The sequence below is a fragment of the Lutjanus erythropterus genome, chromosome 2 (genome assembly GCF_056507025.1).
Source record: "Lutjanus erythropterus isolate fLutEry1 chromosome 2, fLutEry1.hap2, whole genome shotgun sequence".
In the NCBI taxonomy this organism is placed as follows: domain Eukaryota; kingdom Metazoa; phylum Chordata; class Actinopteri; order Lutjaniformes; family Lutjanidae; genus Lutjanus; species Lutjanus erythropterus.
Window position 1 is genome coordinate 13,955,921 of NC_139318.1, and position 6,000 is coordinate 13,961,920.

A 6,000-nucleotide genomic window follows, 5' to 3' on the forward strand; every position below is an offset into this window, starting at 1 on the left:
ATAGCCTATTTCCTCAATCTCTCCTGCATGTTTTGTTTATCATTTTAATGGCCTTGAACACTCAAGTCCCATGTGGCAACATAACATGAATTCCCTGCATGGGATTGTGTAAGGTGTGTGCGTGTGTCTTAAGTGTGTTTATGCAGGTGTGTGCTGTGCATGCCTGCATATGAGTTTACATGAAGCAAGCAAGTGTGTGTGCTATCCACTACCGCCGTTCTGATTGTGTACAGCACTAAAGGATCTAGAGGGAAAACAATGGGATCATGAAAAAAAAAAAGCCCCAGGGCCAGAATCGACTCTTTCTGTGAGTGTTTTCACATTTCTCAGCCAGAGGGGACTGGGAGGATGCAGATACTCCTGCTAGTGAAACACACAACTTTGGCAGAGCTTCTGTGTAGTCTCACGCAAGTATAGCTGTAGGTGTAAGCACATTGTTTGACTTATGTAACAACATGCAACAGAAGAAAATTTGTAACTGAAGCCTGCTAGGCTTAAATGTGACTGCCATTGGAAAAAGTGCATTGTAGAGATTAACTGTTTATTTCTTTTGGCAAGTTCTTCTCAGCCAGAGCCACCCACTACTGAAATAGTTTACCTACTGAATTAAGAGAGAGCGCTAATCACCTAAGTTTTAAACATGAATGTAAAAGTAAAATATGCAGGATTGTTTGCAAATGCACCCTTCAAAGTTGGAGGGGCAAGACACCCGTAGACTGATGGAGTTTTGATAAGAGTTCTAACCAGTTCTAAATCAGGGTTAAGGCCCAACCATTTTTCATCCCAGCATGTCACATAATGGTGTTTGGCAGCTCATACAGATGCACAAGGAACCCTTTACAGTTGTATTAGACGATGCAAAAAAGCCTCTTTTAACATGTGGTTAATGTTGTGAAACACTAGTAGTTTTGGTAGGTTTAGGCCCTATAACTACTTGGGTAGGTTTGAGATAAGACCATATTTTGGGTTTGTGTTATGTACATCACGTGATGTCACTGAAGCACTTGCAAGTCGAAAACATAGACATAAGTCATATGAAGCACGAAATGTTATGTACCTTAATGCTTTTAATAATGTTTTGGATTTCACGTGGGAAACCGTGGGTCTGGTCTCCTGGGTGAATGACTTGTGTTTGCTCTCCAGACTCGAACTTTCTCCCTGTTTATACTTCATCAAAATCCTGGTGCATCTCCTTGCACGTCCATGTCTGTATGAGTCGCTGAGGGGCTGTGACAAAATCTCGTCTGACAAATTGGGAATGAGAACAGACTGGAAACCCTGAAGTGCCCAGAGCACAGCAAAATATGAGAAAATAGGAATATACAGGCAGCAAGGTCTCTGCAGACCACCACACACTTCTAGTAGTGTATTTGTGATTATTTAGAGGAATTATTTTTAATATCATTCTATACAGTTTTGTGTGTGTGTGTGGGGGTGGGGGGGGTGGGAGTGGATGTTGCATATTGTGCCTTCAAGACCTCATCTTTGGCACTATTTTATATACTCTCATGTTTTTATATATCTTTATTTTGGTAATGTATTTCTGTATTGTATCAGTGACTGTAACTCCAGCACATTTACAGTGTAAACTGCCGTGCTGATTAATGTACACTGTCTCAGGTAAAATAAATTAATAAACTATATATCAGAGTTGCAAAATGAAATATCATCCTTGAGAGTTTGTCACAGGAATTTAAAAACCCCATCACACCCCATTCTGCACAATACCAGCACAAACCATAAGTCAAATCTCTGATAAATCAGTACTGTTCATTCTGAGAAATAGCATGTGTATAAATTGTGCGCATTACAAAAACAATGGTAATCTTACGCACACACATCACAACAAGGAAAACCTATCTGGGGGCTTTCCAACTTCTTCTGACAATGCATCTTTCATCACACGTCCCATGTGCACAGATATGAGTGAGTGATGTTGATGTCCGTATGTGTGTGTGTGTTCAGTGGGTTAGATGGCTGCACCAGAGTGTGTGGAAAACACACAGATGGTTGTTGCTTTTGCTTCTTCCGCCAGACCTATGTGACCTTTTACACAAAGATAACAGGGCGGTCTCTTATCCCCAGGACCCCCCCGCCCAAAAAACAGCCTGGCCTGGCAGCTCAGACAGAGGACTTCCTCCCTTCGAGCTGTCTGATAGAACAATATCAACAGCCAGCACCACAACCTCCCGTCTGTGTCTCCACCAGGCTTTTGTTTGGGGATAATTAAGTCCTTTCTAATCAAGACAACTGCCTGACAGACAGGAAATGAGAGATCTGCATTAAAATTAAGATGATTTTCTTTGGTAGTCTTTGCAGCAATGTCAGATCCCTTTTAATTCACTGATCATGTATATTTTGCTCTCAGATGAGACACACTGTTTCTTATGCAACACATGTGATGTCATAGTGCCAGTCAAATCATAAGTTTGAAGATCTTTTAAAACAGAAGAATCTGATTTTTGTTCATGAAAAGTCATTTCATTAAGGTTTTGAGAATTACACAAACTGTAAACGGCCTTATATATTAAAAAAAATGTAAATCACTATCTGCATGTGTCATCTTTTATACACAATCCATTTTCCATCCACACAATCAGACTATCAGTAAAAAAAAAAAAATCTGTTAGTCCATTGCTCAATAGGTTTTGATTTCTCTCCCCATCTGTGGACCCAAACCCATTACTTCTTACTGAAGACTTAAAGGTCCAGTGTGTTGGATTTATGGGGATTTATTGGCAAATTATGGCTGAAATTGAACACAACATCAATATAAATGTATTTATTGGTGTATAATAACCTAAAATGAGCCCTTTATATCTACAGAGAGGGCTGGAGGCTGCCTTGTTGCATCGCCATGTTCCGTAGCAGTCCAGAACAAATATCCCACCAAACACTAGAACTACAGGGTTGTTTGTGTTTTTTAGGGGAGTTTGAGGCTTTCATAGGTTCTCCTGTGTCCTTGGAAGGGTAGAGTGAGATGACATGTTTGTCATCTGCATGCACACCGCTAGATGCTACTAAATCCTACAAACTAGTCCTTTAAATCTTTTAAAATAATTATGTATAGAAATTTTTTTGAATATATAATCTCCTATACCCTCTCCTATGCACTCCTTACAGCACGGCACCATAGTTTTTAAACAAATATTACACAATTTGGAGGAAATAATCCACTTTTGGGGGACTATTTTCAGCTGCAGATACACATTTGGTTTGGTTTTCTAGTACTGTAAGGATTTTCAGCATCAGGACAGCCTTAAGTGGGACTGACTCAAACTAGTGTCCGTGCTGATGGTAATGATGTCACCCAGTGTAAGTATGGCTCATGGATGGGATTTTAGTACTTTGCGGACAACAATCAGGCTCTAGCACAAAGAAATAAGATATACAGACAGTACTTGTTAGTAGAATCAATAGATTTTTGGTTTTCTGAAGGCTTACTGTGCCATGTGTTACATGGTGTTCAGGTATACACTGATTATTTGTCTACTACTGTCTATAGAATGTCATCAATAGAGATAAGCAGTCACGCCCCTTCCGGTGTGTCCCATGGGACCTTTGGAAAAATATGAACGGTGGTCTGTCAATCTCTGGGATAATTTTACAAGTCAAGAAAGTCACAATTTGTGGTAGGTTTAGCTTAGTTTAGTTTAGTTTAGTTTTGTGTTAAACCACTCAGTGACCTACATATCTTGCCTCACATAATATACATCATCAACATGAATATCGCTGTCTCTTGAAACATTATTTTATCTGAAGACCTGTTGTTATGTGACTACAAAGCTATGAACATCAGCTCCATGGGGGATATTTGATAGACAGGTCAACTAAAAATTTTATAATCAACCAAGTTTCTAAGGATTCATTTTGTTCAATGTAAGGGGAAGAACTAAAGATTAAAGATCAAAGTAAGTGCTCTATGACATTGCTCATATCTTTTTTGTACATTGTTAGGTATAATCGGTAACACTAGTGAGTTTATGAGGAAATCTTCCCACTGTGGTATCACTAATTTTGTTCTTTTTACAGGACTTACCCTTTATCAGTTTTAATTACTGTCTTATTTCTGGTCTTCTCATCTTTAATTTCACTGTTTTTGTTCTCTGTATCCATCGTGTTATTGTGTACTTTCTTAATGAATCCCGTGTCAACTGATGCTCAGATCCACTTCAGGTCATTGTGAATTTTCCTTTGGCAGCTCAGTCTTTCCCTAGACGTTGATGTCCGTTATGTGAACACAAGGTGACCCTGCAGGAGGCTGTTATTACAGGACAGAGGGGCTTATTTAAATATATTTGACTGCTAATATCTGTTTTATTCATTCATTCTCCTTCCCTTTCATTCTCAGTAACATCCTTATTCACGCTGTTGGTTGCCTTTTTCTTTTAATTTCTCTCTTATCTCTCACATGCACACATACACACACACTCACACGTATACACACACTCAAGGGACATGAGCGGCCTAGCTGTCCTGTCTCTGGTCAGATATTTTGCTGAGGTGGTTTGAGCCAGGCTCTTGTGTATTCTCACACGCAGTGAGCCTCGGGGGATGAAGGGTGTGTCGGAGGGGGGCAGGGGGAGGATGCTTCATGAACAAACTGGAGGCTTTTTACCAACATCAGCACAAACAGCACAGTCAATTTTCATTTGTGGAGGCTGCGAAACCACCAAAGTGTGGAATATGCTTCAGTATGTATATCTGATCATGTGATTTAACAGGAGAACAATGCACAGGTCACAGCATTGCTTCAGTCTGGTGGTGATAATGAAAAAGACGTTGACCTGCGGAGACCTTCAGTGTGTGTGCTCATCTGTCTCTCAGTGGGGAAACACAAGACAGAGAGGACACTTATAATTACATTATCTATAAGTAATATCTGCCCCAAGTGATGGGTGTCACTGTCAACACTGTGTCAGCTGATGTCAATCAGCAGCCATCACTCCTATAGAGATGAGGTGTTTCCATGGTAACCTGGAGGTCCAAAGGGTCAGCTTTGATACAATGAACCCCGACCAGTCGTTACTGTCGTCACAACACATTGGCAGGGTGATATTGCCTGAGTTGTCATTATTTGGCGCAGTGAAAATCCCTCTCCTGGGACTCACTTTCCCTCCTCACCCCTCATTGACCCAGCGGCCATTGTCTGTAATGCCTGTACGCTTTTCTGAGCGGGGTCTCGGCTCTGCTGTGTTGTATTGGTTTATGAATTCAGCACTGTGGCGCCAGTGTAATAACCGAGATTTAAATGTCAGGTGATGGAGCCACTTTAAGCTTAAGTGGGTAATAAAGATATATTGCTGCAGAGAAAGTGTCTTTTTAAGTGTCGAGTGTGTAAAGGTTGGAATATTTGTGTGTGTGTATGTGTGTGTGTGTGTGTGTGTGTGTGTGTGTGTGTGTGTGTTTGCATGGGTTGACAAATACATATTTTGTGTGTTTTTCTCATTTTCCTGTAATGAGGTTAAGTGGCACCCGGAGGTGAGGCACAGCTGAGGTCATTGCTGGACCACCAGACAAAATAATTTGGGGCATTCATTTTTGTCGTGCTTTATTGAATTGAGTTTGGTTTTCCTGTAGTGGAGCCAAATTCAGCCCACAGTATTGAGTCGTGGCAAAACATATCTGACTGTTATTGAGAAATACATGTTGCAATAGAAGCAACAGCTCAGACTAAGCTAATGAAATGTGTCTGATTGGATAAACAGGATTTATTCAAATGGCATCGCTGTCAGTGAAGTGAGTTAGGTAGCAGACTGTCATAAACACAACTGTCATTATCATCAATACGGTCCCTGCAGCTCTGTATATGTGCAGACTGCACCTACACTAAACTGATTTAACCTCCGGATAAGTTGTGTAGAATGTCAGTGTTGCACAGCAGAATGGTTTGAATGCTTTTATTGTATCATTTCATGTAGCTATGAAAGCCCCACTATCAAAAATAATACCATTTTGCTGATTGTGTTGCAGAATACAGTGGAAAGGTTACCACTTACA